The 19,955-nt window shown below is 35.8% G+C and overlaps 1 protein-coding gene across 1 annotated transcript in view; it reads left to right on the top strand.

Moving 5' to 3' along the window:
- NAV3 (neuron navigator 3) overlaps positions 1–19,955 on the top strand; it is a 341,502-nt gene that overhangs the window by 158,132 nt on the left and 163,415 nt on the right. The gene's annotated exons all lie outside the window — the stretch shown is intronic.

Below are 19,955 nucleotides of genomic sequence, written 5' to 3'. Positions count from 1 at the left end.
TTAGGATTTTTCCAAATATTTCAGTACCAGATTTTTTTTTCAGGGTACTTTAGTGATTATAAAATTGATCACATTATAGTTTTATTTTAATTAGTTGTTGGTTAGTGAGGCATTTTAAAAAATTCAGACTATAATATTGTGAAATATAACAAAAATGAATATTACTTTAAAAATGAGCCTATGGCAGTTTTTAATTAGTGCCAAGTTTAAGTTATATAATTTTATTACACTTTAATAGCTTTTTAAATGTGGAGAAAATTGGGAGGAAAAGGAAATGAAATGAAAACAGTGACATAATCTTAGGCCTTGAATTAATTTTAGTGATTATCATACTAAGATCTTAGATTTAGAACTGAATGAGACCTCAGAGGCCATATAATCCAACTCCCTTCTCCATTTTTCAAATCACCAAATTGAGAACCAAGGACAGTTAAATACCATGCAGGATAAAATCATGCAAATAGTATCTGAAGTGGGGTTTGAACCCAGACCCATTCCTCTTTCTATTCTCCCCTCATGCTAATCCCTATCAGTTTACCAATAGACTAGGGAAAGTTTTCATAGTCAATGTGAGAATTAAAACCCAGATCCCTAACTCCTAAGCCCCAGAACTTTTTATGCTATTCAGTGCTACCTTTTTGAAAGGGAAAGGTGGTGACTTTTGCTTTCAGATTAGTCTGATATCAGAAATAATTTTTTTTAAAAAAACAACCTAAAAAAAAAGGCTTGGTATGCTGCCAGAGAGTTAGGCAACCTATTAGTCATTACTATGCTGATGGGAGAGAAGGTACATAACCTGTTGAAAATAAATTAAATAGAAAAATCGACAAAGAGAATATAAATTTGGGAAAATGTCAGTGTGATCCTTTCATATAAAACTTGTATATTTGTGAATGCTATATGTATATATGCAAATGATATATATACACCCACATATGTCATATATATATACATAAACACAAAGGCAAGCACACCTACATGACATATATACACAATATGAATGGATATGTGTGTGTCTATATAATTTAAGCCTCATCACCACTGCCTAAGCTAAGTAGCTGCCAGATAATATCCTCATTTAAAGATGAAGAAATTGAGGCTTGGAGAGATTAAGTGACTTGCCATGGCCAACAGGTCTTTCCTGATTCCTAGTCCATTGTTCTGTCTGCTACATCACAGTAAAACCACAATGTGAAAAATGCTCTAATTATAGTCATATTATATCCCTAACTCCATTGGAAACTGCTTGCTCATATGAATTATGTATGTGTGTATACGCATGTGTGTATACACACATGTGTGTACATATACATGTACACATATATACCTATCCATCTATATGTATATCTGCAGAAGTTTGAACTATTGGGTTAAAAACTGGAGGATCTAAATGTAAAAGTAGCAATAGTCTCTGCCCTCAAGGTATATATGTTCAAAGGGAGCATTAACACACATAGGGGAATGGTTTCCAGTGAAGGGAACCTTTGTCTTTCCAGTTAAAGGGATGGCGACAGGGAAGAGATTGTCACTGTTCTTCCAGGGCAGCCTAAATTCTGCCTGAAATACTGAGTTAGTTGAGGATCTCATTAGTCATGGCAACAGGGCTTCCAAGATAAGGTTAGTATCTCCAAGTCAATATTTTCAAATCTGGTCTGCTGACAAAGTGTATGTCAAGAAAATGGCTGGCGAGTAAGAATTGTACTATTTTAGGGTAGGGCCTCTTATCTTGTACTTCTCTAGAATCATTCAATGCATCTTGCCTATTGCTGGGAAGTCAGACATTCAATGAATTCATTAATTTATTGTCATTTGACAACAAAGCTACAAACTCTTATGGCATTAAGGCAATACTTTGAAAATTGGAGAAATCTCTAATTGTTGAGGATAATTTTCTTCAAGCTACCTGACATAATGAAATGAAAGGCAATTTTTGAGTTAGGAAGACCTGGGATTAAGTCTTTTCCCTGATACATACTGGCTCTGTAATCCCTAAGTCATACAACTTCTTTAGTGCCTTGGATAGCTCCCTGTGACTCTAAGAGACAAGAAAATTATAGATCTCTATTAGTGGAAGGAGTATCTTTTCAGGTATGGAGTTTCCCCATAATTTGCTTCATGAAAATGAGTGAAACACAATGATAATCCAGTCATTGAGTGGGGGTAATAGAGATCTTTACCTGGATGATTAGAGATCTTGGAAGCTAAGGAATGAGTGAAACTTTGTATGTTTGGGGACTTAGAATTCTTTCAGAAGCAGTGAAGCTGTATCTAGGACAAGGGAATCAAGAAAAGTTGTATTTCCTCCCTTTAGTTTATAGCTTCTTAAGTTAGAAATGATTGTGCTACTTCATTTCTTTGAAATATATTATGTATTCTATGACAAATTTTTACAATAATATTTATAATGCCTTTGAAGAATGAAAAAAAAAGATGACTAGTGATGTAAAAGTCAAAATGCTTAGCTATTTTTAAATTTGGCAAATAGAGCCTTCCACCCAGTCGAAATAAATGACATTTTCTCAGTGTTAACAGAATTGGTCTTGAAAGTCTAATACCCAATCACAGAAAAGGAGCCAGTACACATATAATTGCTGCCTTACCTTATGATCCGTTCATGAGATAGGAACAAATTCCTTAAGTGAATTAGAGAGGAAGCATTGCCATAGGATGAAGAATGAGGAAATTTAGGGAGACCTTTAAAAGTTAGTTTATTAAAGTCAAAAAGTCAGACTTGAAGAGGAAGCCAGATCTTGGTGAGTTTCATGGACCTGGAGAAAGGGAAGTCTTGAGAAGTTGCATAAAACCTTGTAGAGCATAAGGTCAGGGCTGAGGCAGCTACAATAAAGAAAGGGGCCAGGACTCTCAAAATGAGGCTGTTTGAACCATGTGGCACTTTAGTGTCAGGATTCACACTGTACCACCTTCTGATCTACAGACCCCCCAGGTCTCCATCCCTTTTCTTACCTTGGACTCCAAATGGGAGCTTTACTATCTGGACACAGGTACACCTGTCAAACTTCCTTCGATACACACACACAATACACACACACACACACACACACACACACACACACACACTCATATATGTGTGTATGTGTGTGTGTGTGTGTCTTGCATGGGGGTTGAAAGCACTAAAATAAGAATTTGCCCTTCCTTTTCCCTTTCAGACTCCTCCTCGATCATTGGCCAGCCTCAGACCTAGCTTGGGAATATAGGGATGGGTGCATTCAGGTGTATGCTAAGGTTGAGAAATGCTTGTATACAAACAAAATTATCCAAATATAATATCATACATTGAAGGACAAATCCAGGAAACACAAGGGCAGGGTTCATGCTGAAACAGTAAAATACTAATTTTTCCAATGTCGTTTTAATTCATTTGAACAGATATTTATTAATTGCCTACTCTGTGCAGAATGCTGTGTGCTAGTTAGTGGGGGAGATAGAAATGGGTAGAGATAATATGATTCCTACCTTCTTGAATCTACACTCATCAATTTAGATTGCTAACTATTTTAAAAGCTTATTTTCTTTATGAGCAACAGTAGTTTAGTTATATTGAAGGAGAGACTTTTTATAAAAAGAATGCCTTAGTGGAACACTGAGCCTTAAATTGGTGTGAATTAAGGGCACTTAACATGTCACATAATAGAAGGCCAGTGCTGTGTGTAGACTTTCCACTTCATTCATCACAGAACAACAATGTGTGCTTGAAATAATTTCAGAAATTCAAGTTGTGAGAGTAATTGAAAAAGTGAATAAAAGAATTAAATAACTCCAGAGAGACAGAATGCAATAACAGTGACTTAGTCAAGTGTTTAATTTGAAAAAAAAAGAAGAAATAATTAATTCAGAGGCATTTCCCAATCCAAGATTCAGGGCTGTACCTTTAATTCATTCTATTCCTTGTGCCCAGAAAGTTTGTCTTCCTCTTTGCCAATTCCATGCCTGTCCGTCCTTCAAAGCAGAGGTTCTTAACCTGGGATCTGTGAATTTGTTTTATTTTAGATTTTTTTTTTGTATTGCAATGTAGTTGGCTTCCATTATAATCCTACATATTGTATTTTTTTCTGTATTAAAACATTATTTTAAGAAAGAGAACACATATAAGACTTCCAAAGGGTCCATCATACAATAAAGGTTAAGACTATTACTTTAGTGATATAAAAGCCATCACCATCTTTATGAAATTTTCTCATAATATCCCACCTACTAAGTATTTTTCTCTTTTGAACTTCACATACTGCTTTAAAAAATAACTCTTATTCACTCATCACACATTGTTTTGTATCACTCACTAAATGTGTGATGTGTGTATATAGCAGAATAAGCACTAGATTTGAAGTTAGTGGAGTAGTTTAAATTCTGACTCAATAACTTGCTGCCTTTGTGACCTTGGGCCTAACATATTGGGATCTCATGTTCCTAAATGAGTAAAATAATAGTGAACTTTATAACTTTGATTTGATCATTCAATTATCCCATCCTATCTATATCCAATTGATTATAAATTCTTTAAAAGCAAGAATATCTCATCTAAATTTTGTGCCTAGCATAGTATAGTATACACAGTAAAAGTTGAATACTTGTTTGATAACAGGTTTTTTTTTAAAATGAAGTGTATGTTTGTATACATATACATACATGTGTATACGTGTATATATGTATATGTGTGTATGTATGTGTATATATATGATAATGAACTGGATTCGTGTATCTCTGATAGGATTAAAACTTGCCCAATAAAAAGGAGGCTAAGATGCTAGGAAATTCTTTCATTTTGCTTCTTGTTACTTGTCCTTTCCCACCCTCCTTCTTCCCTTCCTCCCCCACCCCACCCGACACCTTGTTCCTATATTTTTTACAAACTAGATTATAGAAATTTGTCTTACCACTCTGTGATTGAGAGCAATTAGGTTGCTTCTTGAAGAGTTTATATTCTTTTCTTGATGATTCTATTCTTTCAAGCTCCTGTTTCCTCCTGGGTAATGCTTTCTTGATTAACCTGGGAATATATATGTGTGTGTATGTGTGTGTGTATTTATGTATGTGTGTATACATACATATCATATACATACATACTAGCATATATAACATAATTGATTAAAATGGAAGTAACACAAGTGGTATAAATAACATACTCTTCCTTGGCAAGTTGAAAATAACTCATAAGTGAAGAGGAAAATTTTTACAGCCAACTGCAGTACCTGCTGAAGTGTTTTAGGATGAAAGATTTGACATTTACTTTGCTTTTCATATCAAGCAACACAAGTTAGCTGTATACAATGCTCTTCTAACATTTTGCAAACCAAAGATAAAGTTTCAGTTTTAAAAGTTGCTTAACTCATTTATTTTTATCAGCGATTATTACTGGTCCTTCCAACTGCTTTCTGAAGTGAAGAATAAAAAAAATCCTAACAAATTTGCATAGTCCAGCTTGGTTCAATGGATAACGTGCTGGGTCTGGAGTGAAGAAGAATCGTTTTTCTGAGTTCAAATCTGATCTCAGATAACTCCTGGCTGTGTGACCTTGGCCAAGTCACTTGACCCTGTCAATTTTGTTGTCTGTAAAATGAGCTGGAGAAGGAAATGGTGAACCTCTCCAGGATCCCTGCCAAGAAAATCCCAAATTGATTCATGAAGAGTCAGACAGGACTGAAATGACTGAACAGTAACAAAACCTCAGATTCCAGTCAGTGCTCATTCCTCTGTGCCATGCCGCCTTCAAGTGTACCTAGACAAAGTACAAACATACTCAGTAATGCTGGTATTAGTAGACAGTTTTGAATGGTTGCAGGTTTTAAAGCTTCTTGTTGACCTACCCTTCCCTTTTGCCCTCAAAGGAAAAGCAGTACATAAAATAAAGGTTAATTTTCAGCCATCAAGCAAATACCCAGCTACATCTGGATAAGGCTCATGCCTAGGAGTAAGCTTCATAAGATATTTACATTGCAATAATGCATTATGTTCTTTATTGATCTTTTTAATTTGAAGTTTTTTTTATTCTGAACTTCATGCTAAAAATAAATGAGCTTTCTATACATACAGCAGCACACAAAAATAAGATTCCATATGAAACTGTGAATCTACTTCACACCATTTGCATTTTGCAAAAAGTGTAGAATAAATTTTACACTTTAATTTCCAGATTGTCCTACATGCCTGTGATTCCTTAACTTCCTTCTGTTTTCTCTGGTGCATTTTCAAAAGTGTTACAATAGTCTTCTTTTTTTGGCATCATTACATCTGATTTTCTCTTCCATCCCTCCTTCCCCCAAACCAAGAGAAAGGGGAAAAATACTTGTAATAAGTGAATATAGTCTATCAAAATAAATCCACACAATGATCATATCCAAAAATATATGTCTCTGATCCTTGCATCTATAACTTTTCTATTAAGAGACATATAATATATCTCATCATAGGTTTTCCAAAGACATGGACAGTCGTTGTTTACATCAGAGTTCTTAAGTTTTTTCTTAATAGTATTTTTCTTAACATTGCTGTTTTCCTAGTATAGATTCTGCTGATTCTTTTCACTTTGCTCTGTGTCAGTCTATACCATTTAGGATTCTCTGAAAATGGTTCTTTTGACTTTTTAGTGCATAATAATATTCCCTTAAATTTATACAACACGATTTGTTCAATCATTCTCCAAATGTCTAAAGGTCAGTTTAAGACACAGGTTCTAGTTGTTTTCTCTCTGCTTTTTTAATTCCCCCTTCAGGTTTGGGAAGTATACCTTAATTTTTAAAGAAAAATAGTGAGTTCCATGCTCTTCTTTCCCTTTTTTATACTGGTGTATTCCTCACTATACCCTCCCTTTTCTTTATCCTTTCCAGACCCTCCGAACAGAACAAATTTGAACAAGGACTATTACTACTAACACTTCCTTCCCCTGTTCAGTACCCTTTGAAATTATTATTTTTCTTAAGGGGTATATTTTTTCTTCTCTTCTTGTTAGAATGTTAGTGTTTCATTTGCTCAAACAAAATTACTTTTTTCTAGGTAATAATATTTTATCAGCTGATATAAAATAAAGCTAATTAATAAAAATTAATATGGCTTTAGTTTAGAAAACCTACATCACACCTGGTTATTTGGTTTAGGCTTGGGCTTTTACATAAACCCTTTTTGCTGATGGACAGTTTGAGTGGCAGAATTGGTGAGTGTTTGGGAGAGGATAGTTCTCTTTCTGGTTTTAGTTTTCAGAGAAGAGTTCTTGATCTTGCCCACAGGGCAAGTGCTTTTAGTTTGTACTATGGCAAGAAATAGGGACATACTAAAAGCATCAAGTTTTCTATATGTCAGCTTCTTTATAAGATGTTCTTTATTCAGGGGCTCCTCCCTGAATAAAGCCTAATACTGTGTGTGTCCTTCCTCAAAGACGAACTCCAGAAAAAAAATCTACTTTCATACTCTTATCATTCCTGCCCCTCATGCAGAATATTAAGTATTTAATTTCCCTACCAATGAAGAGCCTTATGCAAATGCCCAGGCATGATCCTGGGTTATATTTGACTTTTTCTGGATTCTTGTGTTTGTATTTCAAAATCCTATTCAACTCTGGTCTTTCCTTTGGAATGTTTTAAAGTCCTCTATTCCATTAAAGACCCATTTTTTATAAGATTAATTGTAAAATTAACTTCAGTTTTTCAGGATAAACTATTCCTGGTTATAAGCCCATATTTTTGCCTTTTAGAATGTTGTATTTCAAGATCTCTTCTGATCAATCCTGACTGTTTATTATGGTATTTGAATGGCTTCCTTGTGGATGCTTACAGTATTTTGTTTTAATTGTCATGGAAGCATTGGCTTTCCAGCAGTTCATTTAGAAAGTATTTGAGGTTTTAATGGAATCCTAATTCAATAGAACTCACAGTGTGATATGACCAGAAATAAGCTAATGCTTTAAGGGTGACCTAGTGTCCAGGGATTGGAATATCGCTGTCCTTCTTTGTTTCACAGTGATCACTCTGCCCCTCAAAATTACACTTGCAATACATTTTTTTCCCCTCTTAAGAGTCAAGAGAGAGAAAAAATCCTCAAAAGACTAAAGAGACTTCTAGTTAAGGAGAAAGAAGTCCCTTCAATTTTTATGTGCCCTGGAAACAAAAATGCGTGCTCACATGCACATGCAAACACACCTACCTGCACACATATACACACTAATGTCAGCCCAGGATATAGTCTATATAGGTACAAAAGACCTGAGTAATGAGTTTAGATTAATTGTTGGGTTTGTAGGGTATTGTGTTCAGCTTTGTGTGCTACATTTTAGGAAAGACATTGGTCAACTTGAGACCATCCAGAAGAAAACTGAAATGAAGAAGGGTCCCTCGTCACATCTTTGTTCATTTAGGCAATGCACATACTAATCCTTCTGTGCTCCAATCCCTTCATCTTCAAAATGATGGTGTTGGACAAGATGAGCAGATGCACTATGAGGTTATCAACTAAGGATGTGTGGCCTGCATAAGAGAAGTCTAGGGGGTAAGGTGGGAAAAGATAATGTGTCTTCAAATATTTGAAGGGCCATCATGTGAAAGAGGGATTTAGATTCTTTTAAAGGCCAGAACTTGAGAGCAGTTGGATCCATGTTGCATCAGATAAAAATTAAACTTGATGGAAGGAAAACCTTCCTAATTGGAGGTACTTTGAAGCAGATTGGGCCACAGTGGGCTTCCTTACTATGGCAATTCCTAGATGGCTCAGTGCGTGATGTAGTTGGTTTGCATTCATAAATGCATTGACCTAGATGGTCTTCATCTTCTTTTCCAATTTTGAGATTCAGGAATTATACAAAGGCCATCCAGTGTCCTTTGTAGTTCCACCAGAAGTATTTAATAATGAATTCTCCATGTGTTAGGAATTCCAAATATCTAGATTTTTGTTAAAGCAATTTAGCGGTGTTTTCTTTTTTGTCTTTATATGTAAACCTGTCAGAGTTTTGAAACTTAAATGCCTGCTGAAATATTTATTCCTAGTCAACTTAAGGAAATAGTATTGGGAGAAAAAAAATGAGGAAGGGTGAGAGATGATTAGTTTATAGAGGGAAAAGGAACTTTGGGACATTATTTATGTGAAATGATTAACAAATGAAGGGCTATTTTTTCTTTTATGTGGCTTTTTAAAAAATAACAAGTCATAAAAAGGAAACAAAGCTGGATAATTTAATGTTTTAAATTTGCTTTAATAAGTTGTATCTATTCATGGAGCACTTGTGTTTTTCCAAGAAATAGGGGTGAATTATTTTTCATGTGGTAACAAATGGGCTGAGACATTCAATTTGGAATCATTAAGCTGAGGGCTTTCTGCTGGCAGCTGATAAATTTTGCATTTTCTCCACTCCAGCTGTACAGAGTGGGTGGCATCAAGCTATTTATTAGTGTCATATGTGTTCCGTTTACATTCTTTATTCCTGCTTAACTCAATATGGTCTTTAAGCAGTTAGTGAGTATTTACAGGTAGTGAAGAGTTTTTAGTAAGTTTGAATTACCTTTCCATATGTGCATTTAATTTGTTTCAATTAACTATGAATGAATATTTCTAAGGAGACCATCCAGACATAAATTTAATGTGTTTGTCAAGAATCTATTGTTATTGGCAAAGTAACTCAAAGAACACATCTAGCCAAGCAGTACTTTTCTGGTCAAGTCGTTTCTTGTGAGAAGATAGATTGTTGCCTCTGTTTGTTAGAAGAGAAGGAAGGGAATAATATTAAATACTGAGGAAAAATTACTATGCATTATGTACATAGAATTTGTCTTTCAGAAGGACATATGTTGGATTTGAATTGTCTATCATTATTATTAAATTCACAAACATTAACAAAAATGAATATTTTCTTATTTAAAAGAATATAGAGGATTGTATATCTCACCCTGAATTTCTGCTATACACAGCTTGTTGTTTTTAAAGAATATATTATATTTAATTTGGTAGTTCCAACAGTGTCTTAATTGTCTCTGGCCACTTCTGAACATTCTTCTTTTCTTTGTATTGAAGTGTGTGTGTGTGTGTGTGTGTGTGTGCATGCATGCACACACACAATTATATATAGTGTATAGTATATATATATATATATATATACACATACATATATATATATAATAGAGAGAGAGAGAGAGAGAGAGAGAGAGAGAGAGAGAGAGAGAGAGAGAGAGAGAGAGATTTTCTTTTTTTTAATTTTTACAAACCTTTTTTCAGGTTCAAACAGCAATGAGTTTCATCTGCCGATAATCCCTCTCCCCTTTTTCCATGTTTGTATACTCTTTTTTGCAAACATTTTGAATAAGTTACTCTTGGTTATAATATTTTAATAACCTTTATCTTTTCCATTTTGAAATGTCATATTCCATGTTTTTCTCTTCTTTAAGGTAATTCCTGCCAAGTCTTATGTAATCTTCATTATGATTCCTTTGTACTTGAACTCTTTCTGGTTTCTGGAAATATTTTTTCTTGATTTAAAAAAACAAACTGGGTTTTAGCTTTGGTATTCCAGGGTCTTTTCATTTTGGGATTTCTCATAGGAAGAGGATAGTGGTTCTTTTCTTTTCTTTTCTACTTTGCTATCTAGTTTTTTAATAGATCTAGGCCATTTTCCTTCTCAGTTTCTTGAAATAAGGTATCCAGAATTTCTGTTTTGACATGGTTTTCAAGAGTTCCAATGATTTAATGTTATCTCTCCTTTACCTCTTTTTATATCAGTTTTATTTGATGGTAGCTACTTTAGATGTTATTATATTTATTCTAATCTGTTGTCTTTATTATTTCTTGTTGTTACAATGGTGTTTTTGAATTCTATTTGGTAGTCCTATTTTTGGGAAGTTTGCTATTCAGTTAAAGTTTTCCTTTTTCTATTCTAAGCTATTTTCCTCCCCATTTTTTTCTCCTTAACTTTTCTTTTGTATTTCATTCATTTCTTTCAGCTACTCTTATAGGATTTATAACCAAGCCATTTTATTTTCTTCTCAGATTTTGTTTATTGTTGATATGGGGTCACTTTACTCTTCTACTTTTACCTCTTGGACTTCTTTTAAATATTAGAGTGACATTTCTTCATTGCATATGGTGCTTTTCTCGAATTTGCAGCCTTAGTCCCTATATTGGGACTTTGTGCTCTGCACAATCCCCTCATTATTCTTGAATATACTAGGTAGGTATTGTTCAGTTCCTTCTTGAGTGTAGTTTGGATGCTCCTGCTGCTCCCAATATGGATGTGATGGATGATATTAAACCCTGTCTTGTGCCTCAGTCTTTGGCTACTTTCTTAATCTCCTTGAGGTATAATGGGATGGGACTTGGTCCATCTCTGTTTCAAGTCAACATGCATTTCTTACTATATGCCAGCCACATGGTTAAGTTCTTGGGGTCCAAATAGAGGCGAATCTGAGACAGTAATTACCCTTGAGCATCTTACATTCTAATGGGGGAAGGTGTGCTAAAAATGGGGAGCAAGGGGAGAGAGGGGGTTCCCTAAGGAGGAATAGTGAAGAAAGAAATCACAAAAGTCAGGAGAGGATCCCAGAGAGGAATGAAGAAGTGAAAATGGCTGGTCTGGGAGCCTTTCTTTAAAGTGAAAGTTGCAAGAGAAAAATACCAACCAGAGAAAGGAGCCACAGGATTGGAGAGATCTCTCATTGTGAAAAAGTACAGGGTTAAAGGTATCTTCCAGGTTGAGAAGGGTGCTGTATAATTATAGAGAAAGAAGTGAGAAGGAGGAAAGTGTGAATAATAAAGGAGAATTTCCTTCTATTACGTAGAATTTGTACCAAAATAGGGTGCATCTATCTGGATCTTGTTCCACACAATAAAGTACACAGTATTTCGTTAAATTTTCACATTTTGATTGATGGTAGAGCTTTGATGCCTCCTAAGTATGACAATCTTGGATTCTCCTGCCACAAAGATGAAAACAAAAGTTTAATGATTTACACTGTCCTATGAAACAAGTAGCACTTAAATTACCATTTTGAAACATTACAAAAATGATGCATTTCAGACATGTGTTTCATTAAGGCTTCTGAAAATCAAGTATGATTTACAGCCTTGTCATGGATTAAATATATATTGCCAATACAGGGATTCCTGGTGTCTGCCTAAAGTGCAGCTTGCCAACCTGCTGTTTGATCCCATAAGCATTAAGCTTATGAAAAGCTTGTTCCTTCCAGATAATAAATCCAATTTTAATAAAAAAATTACTCTTTTCAAAGAAAATAATTCCTCTTATGTTGACTTCATATATATTACAGCTGTGTATATGTGATTATTTTCTAGCAAACAGGCTTAGTCTACCCAGCATTCCCTTCCCTTTGAAAATTAAAAAAAGTGGAGTCAGTAATAACTTGTTTTGTAAGACACCCCAAATGTTTAGTTATATCCTTGACTCGATCCAGAGAGCTGAGACATAGTAACACTGCCAAAGTATTTTGACTGTTTTTTTCTCTCTCCCTTCTGGCCAAATCTGTTTGCTTGGTATTAACTAGATTGTTCCTCAGATTCTCTCTCAATCCAGGAATTTTTTTTAATTGGCAATAGAACATTGTACCAGATTGTATTGATGAGTCATAAGCATTTCTCTTTGAAATAAGTGGCATGCATTTATCATGGATATTGTACTAAAATATACATTGAGGAAATGTTAGGTTCCAAATATGTCACTCCATTAAAAAAAAAAAAAGTTTCTTTGGACAGGGAATTTTAGCTCTGATACAAAATCTTAACCACCCATTCATCTGTTGTTTGTCCTTCATTCTCAAAGAGGACCATGACATCAGGGAGGTGAAGGCATGATATGCAAGTGAATTGGATTTAAGTGAGGGAGGGCTGTGTAAAGTCACCAGCCTCACTTTCTCCTCTAGAGCCATCTGAGTCTAGTGGCAAGATATAGATCAAGTCAACTGGAGATGGTCTAGGATGCAGAGAGGGATCTTGGCCTTTTTAAGATAAGGTTTTTAACAGGTCCAAGTTTGATTGAGACAAAGCCCATTCAGTGATTAATCCTAGGTAAAAATATGAAGCAGAGAATGGCCTCATTACCTAGTGAAAAATGAAAAAGAAATCAATCTGGGAGGGGCAGACCCTCTGGGTTTCTGCCCAAAACAGAAACAATTGCTATTTGCATTCACTCTGAGTCAATCAAGGCCCAAACAATGACCAGATGGGGTTTGGCCTGGGCCCTACTGTTGGCCAATCAATAAGAACCAGAATGATTTAGGTTTAAGGCCTCAACCTTGAGAAAAAAAAATGAGAGATCAAAATTATATTCCTTTGGGCAAAGTACCCACAAGTAAGACTATGATATCCTATGTGGACAGAGAAAGGAGAGCAGAGGAGAGGAGCAGTGTTGCCCAACTGGCCAGTTCCACTTGGGTGCCCAGTGGGGCATCTCCTCTTTTTACTCACAGAGGTTGTTGTTTGCCCATCCTTCTCAAAAAGGACCATGACATAAGGGAGGTGATGGTATGACATGCAAGTGAATTGGATTTAAGTGAGGGAGGGCTGTGCAAAGTCACCCAGCTTCACTTTCTCCTTCAGAGCCATCTGGGTCCAGTGGAAAGATATAGATCAGGACAGGTGGAGATGGCCCTGGATGCAATGGGAGACCTTCAACGTTTTTAAGCTAAGGTCTTTAATAGGTCCAAGTTCATCTATACAAACATGAATATTAAAAATAGTTTTAAAATGATTGAATAAAGAAAAAAATAGTAGTAATCATTTTTTAAAATGAATTTAAAATACATTTAAATTAAATTTTAAAGAGAATGAAGATTTTATGTTTCAAGGGGTTCTGATAAATTGTTCAGGCACCCACCCCACTCAAGGGTTTGGACATCCCCATCAGCAAAGGCTTTATCTACAGAGAAGAGTATACTCCATCAGGGATAAGTTAAACCAGCCTCACCTCCAAAGACATGTCTAAGAATGTTACAGACTTTCCCTTCTCAAGCTTTAAGGCCTTTTTACTCTCCCTCCCCAGCCAGTTAAGGTTTAAGATACTTTTGCTCAGTGATCACAAGTCAAACATCTGGAGGAGGGGATTTATAAAGGAAATTCACTGGTTCGACGGTTGAAGTTATAGGTTGTCGAGCCATAAATGAGACTTTTGAAACATGCTACATAGAATCACATTAGCCCATCATGAAGAGTAAAAACAACTCTTACGGAGGAACAAAGAATTTGAACTTTTTACTCCAATATTATAATGAATTGATGAAATAGCCTGGGTCTTATGAGAAGGCGAAGTTGCCCAATTAGCTTGAAGTTTTCCCTTCCAGACAAGTCCAAAACTTTGGAATAGAATCATAACTTCAAACTTCTATCAAGGGAGAATTGGCCTTCCTGAACTTTTGTAAACATTTAAAAAATTTTGATTCCTATATCTCAATATATTTGGTTTTCTTTCTAATTATGTATATTTTATTTTATGCATTAAAAATCATTATTCTAAAAGTTATCCCTAAGCTTCTTCAGACTGCCAATTAGGTCTATGTTATAAAATGGTTTTGAACCTTTGATCTATAGATATATCTGAAATATCAAAAAGGAACTTAACAAAATATTGGAGCTTGCTCCCCTCTGAGGGGAGTCCATTTAAAGGTTAGCTCTGAATCTACAGCACTTCAGGACCTTGTGGAAGAGTCTACCAGAGATGGAGGAGAATCATATTGATTGTTTATGGATTATTAAAAATCCTTCATGTGTTTTTTACACTAATGCTTCCTGTGAGTCCTTTCCATCATCTGCATTTTCTGTTGGATGAAATGAAGGCTTTCCTTTACTTAGTTTATACATTGTAATCTGGAATGCTTGTCCTTCATTTCCTAGCACATTGTAGGTGCTTAATAATTGCTTATTGATTGATTTATATGACTGCTAGAGAACCCATTTTATATGCATCTGTAGATGCTTAGATATAAGCTCTATTCTTACGTTTCCAATGGTAAATGTGGGTATGTGCCAGACAGTTCTATTTTTTGAGGAGTCCTTCATGATTTCATTACAAGGGCTATATAAATATTAAACTCCTTTGGAGCATCAGGTTTTTATTCTTCCCAACAGTTTCTGCCCCAGCAATTATAGTGTACCCAGGGTTAAAACTTCTCTTGTTTGTAGATAATGACTATGTCCACCTTCTAGTTATATTACTGCAGATCAGAAATGTAAAGGTAAATGGGGTTAGATAAGATGCCCCCACCCTTTTTCTGACCCTGCATGGAAGGACCAAGTTTGATAATGTGCATACAGGGAAACAGGAGAGAAGCTTGCATACATAAGCTTGTGTATATGTAAAAATTAAGTAGGCTTAAAGATGTAAATCTGACCAAAGAAGTTGAGTTTTCTCATTTTTCAAATTAGGAAACTGAGGTCCCCTCCCCATTGAAACATCATACAGCTAGAAATTAAAAAGCTGAAATTCAAATCTAAATTGGGTAACTTAAAATGGGCTCATTCTCCTACAATATGCTGCCATAGAGTTAAAAAAAATGGAAAGAAAAGAAAGATAAGAAAAAAACTCTGTCATTTTAAGCCTGTTATGGTCCGTTTTGCTATGAAATGTCATTTGTAATACAGTTACAGTAATTATAGAATGTAAAAATGAGCCTTATATATGAGCCATTGAGCTTTATAGAATATCCAGGAATGTATCAACACAAGAATTTTGACTTTTTTTTGTGAAAACTAAAGTTATACTTAAAAATGAAAGGAAGATGTTCAGTAGGTATTTTTCTTTTCTTTTTAAAGGTTCTTATATTTGTAGGAATGACATTTCCAGATAAAAGGATTCAGCTTTAGCTTGTGATCTGAATTTTTCAATAGCAAAATTTGCTTCAATTCTTAGGGTATAAAAGAGGCATTTCTTAGAGCAAGGTGGAACGGGTCAGTTACCTTGTCTCTTAGCGGTTTCTTTTATACATGGTCTTTTATCTAATCTTTGATTCGTGACAAATACTTTTGTCATCTGGACAAAGAATATATTCATCTAGGTTTCGGAAACTGTCTTTAGGTGATTGAGCTTTAAAAAAATAAGCGTGGGACTTCATTAGTCAGCGAAAGGTTGGGTTCAAAGTCCTCAAACATGTGCAATCGTTGGTTTATAGAATGGGTAAAGCAAAATCAGGAAAGCAGAATGCAAAAATTCCCGTGGAATTTTTCATAGGATAGAGTCTCCAGGGGGTATTAAGTCCCTGCCCCCATGTCCTACTTATTTTAATAATTTCATCTTAACCTTAAAATCATCGAGGACATCTTCTTTTGCCCCATGATGAAGAAATAGAGTATGACTTTAGTGAAAACCGTGTGTGCATTTTCCTTCTAATGCAAATTTGTTGTAGAAGCAATGACCTCATAAAGAAGGAAGAATAATAGCATTTTTGTTTGTTTGTTGTTCATTATTTTCGGTCTTGTCCAACTCTTTGTGACCCCATTTATGGTTTTCTTGGCAAAGATATTGGAGTGGTTTGCCATTTCCTTCTCCAGCTCACTTTACATATGAGGATACTGAGGCAAAGGGAGTTAACTGACTTGCCCAGGGCACACAGCTAATGTTTGAGGACAGATTTAAACTCAGATTGATGAGTCTTCATGACTCCAGGCTCAACACACTATCCACTGCACTAATGGGGTACAGGCTCTGGGAACCCCCTTGAACTCTCCCTGAATCTTCCCACTTGATCTGGCTTTTCATGCCCAAATCTGTTGTGTGCTACCTCCATCATATGGTTACCTTTGGATTGCCTCTGGTCATTTCCCACCCTTGATCCTATCACAATATCTCTACCCAATTCTGTTACCCCTGCCCTCCTTTGTCTGTCATCTCCAGGTAACCTTCAGCTATTTCCCATCCTTAATCCCATTCCTGGAGTCTGACCTCACCCCAGTTCTCTCATTCACATCAAAATCCTCCCTAAACCACTCCTCCCATCAGCCCAGACTACTTGTTAACCCTAGATCCCTTGCACAATATTTCTGTATATAAGTCTCATCTTGCCTCCATGAAGGTGCTCAGATTCAATCTAGCTCAACTCAGATTGTTCTGGACAGCTTGTCAATACAAGCCTCACAAAGGGTCAGGCTCCTTTAGAGTCTACCCAAAATGGTGAATCTTTCATAAACTTTGTTTTTCTCTGGCTGTAAGAAGGCTTGGGTTGAATTCACTTGGCAGGACCTGGTATGTTGGTATTTTGGGGTCCCTGGAACTCCAAAACTTCAACAGCACCATGTAGCTGACAGCATAATAACTATATCTCTTGAAAAATCTGCTGCTTGGAAGAATATTGGGAGGCAAGAAAAAAAAAAGGTCCTTGTCATTGTGTCAACTCCTAATCTCAAGCCCTATGTATCCCAGTTTTCAAACTTTTGGGAGAAACTGAGATCTCAAACTGAATTAGCCACAGTATTTGTGAAATCAGAATGTCACATCAGAATAGCTCTTTATTTAATGTAAGCAGAAGAGACATCCGGGTGGTCTAATACAGGGTTAAGCAATGGAGCCCTTGTTCCATTATGAAATTCTTGGGCATCATACCTTTTCTTTCAACCAAAAGAGGAAATGAACATGGAAAGTGCTGAATGTGGAGCAAGTAGTGTGAATAAGTGCCTTTTTTCAATTTACCAATTCCAATTGATCTAAAACTGGAGGGAATCTCATAGTCTTTCTAGTAGAGCCCCCTCATTTTAACAAGCCAATAGAATTTGGTTGACTTGCCTAATAGGATACAGCTTGTAAGCATCATGGACAGAATTTGAATCCAGAATCACAGACTGTGGAGTCTATGCTCTTTCTACTATACCACACTCCCTCCAAAAAATCCAGCTCAATTGGGGCATACCTTTGTTCACTTTTAACTTGTCTGTATTGAATCTTTGGTGAATCCCAGATTTCCTTCCACTAAATCAGATCATTGTATCCTCATTCAGATAGATCTATGGCTTTTCAACCTTTGGATTCTTAATTTTTTCTTTCTATACTGGATGCACTCATTGCACTTTAGACCTACCTCCCATTAATTGTTTCATGGGTACTATGTATTGCATTTTTGTTAAGAGATTTTTTTTAATGTAATGTCATTTGCTTCTCATTTCATGCAACAGCTTCTGATTCTGTCTTTAAAAAGGTATTCATTGAGTACCAGTGGGAGGCTTCTAATTTCTTTAAAAGTCTTTTGCTTCCTTCATTTCTTGACCTAAACTTTATTTTCCAACATAGTTTTTGCTATTTTGCCTAGACCCTTTTTTGACTAGAATAAAATGATCACCTGTTCTGTTAGTCATTTCATAGGTCATTTTGACCAAATAATTCTACCACCTATGGATGAACCAGTGATATGCCTCTTGGCGCCTGGCTAAGTTGTTTCTCAGAGAACAGACACAATCTAATGCCAGACTTGTACATTTAATCTCCCTCTATCCTTCCTGCTCTACCTTCCATACACCAAATCTGCCATTTCATTGGTGTCTACCACTGCCTATATCAATGCATATCATCACTTTCTTTGTAGAGACTCATCATGGGTATTGAGAGGTCTAGTGAGATGCCCAAAGTCACTCACCCTATATGTGAGAGTGTCAGGGCCTGAAGTCTTTATGAACTTATGTCCTTATGACTATAAGACCATTTCTTTACTTTCCTTTTCTGGCAACTTACCTTTCACAACCAATCAAGCCATGTGCATTTATTATGTTCTCAATATGCCCAGACACTATGCTAACCACTGGAGGTGCAAATAAAGGCAAAAAGAATCCTTGCCCTTGCGAAACTTATGTTCTAATAGTGGAGACAATATGCAAATCAGATATTTTTTACCTGGGATATATGATCTTGTTTTAAAAATTGTTTTTATATCCATTTTCCAATATAATTGGTTTGCTTTGTTATACTGTATACTTTATTTTATTCATTAAAACATTATTCTGAGTAAGTGTCTATTGGATTCACTAGACTGCCAAAAGGGGTCACTGACACAAAAAGGCTAAATATTCTTGATGTAAATAAACAGGCACACACATGATACATACCGAGTAGGTTGAAGGTAAAATCTTCGAGAGGAAAGACCATAATACTTAGTACTTAAAATAACCTTCATCACCAGGAAGCTAATGAATAAAGTCAGAGCTTCATGTCTAATATCTCCCAAGAGTGACTTTTCCTCATCAGGCACACTCTAATGTCGTTTGAAGGATTAGAAAATCAACAGAATAATATACCATCATATTGCCATATTGTTTTTTCATTTTACTATATTCTCTTCTTTTTGGACTGCTCTTTCACTTGTAGTAATGACATTTCATGGGGGGCGGGGCAGGAGGAGGGATAAAAACCTCATGTCTTTTGGCTGTTTTACTGATGGAGAGGCATTATGTCAGATTCCTGGAGAGATTACTGTCATTGGATTGTGGTCCAGTTCATCTCTTGCTCACTGTCAGAAGCCCCACACTTGTCATTCTAGTGGTATGTTTTGTGGAATGGAAAAGCAAGTGTTACTTCAAGCTGAATTGATCACAACGGCCAAGTGTGCACCCTGGGTAGCATCAACTCTATCTCATTATCTCAAACTTTGATTCCCCCCACCCCATCATTTCCCACAGCTGAACACGTGCACCCAATAATAACGAATAGGCTAATTCAAAATGCTGTCAACCACAGGTAATTTAGCTATCACAAATGAGGTTTGCAGTATTTCTTAGATTGCAGCCACATGACAAACTAGCAGGTGCAGAGAAGAAAAGCAATAAATGTTAGAATAGAAAAGTCAGAATGAGGTTTTTTTTTTGGTAGGAAAAAACATTTGCCAAGTATGTGGATAATTATTGTAGCTTTTCATATATATAATAATTCAAAGTACGTTGGTTTAAAATGAGGAAAGGCATCATGGTGTCATGAAAGGAAAATAGACCTCAGCATCGGATGAATTGGGTTTGAGCTCCTAGCTCAGGCCTGTATAATTCCTTGA

The sequence above is a fragment of the Trichosurus vulpecula genome, chromosome 5 (genome assembly GCF_011100635.1).
Source record: "Trichosurus vulpecula isolate mTriVul1 chromosome 5, mTriVul1.pri, whole genome shotgun sequence".
NCBI lineage: Eukaryota > Metazoa > Chordata > Mammalia > Diprotodontia > Phalangeridae > Trichosurus > Trichosurus vulpecula.
This window is presented reverse-complemented; position numbering and strand designations above follow the sequence as displayed.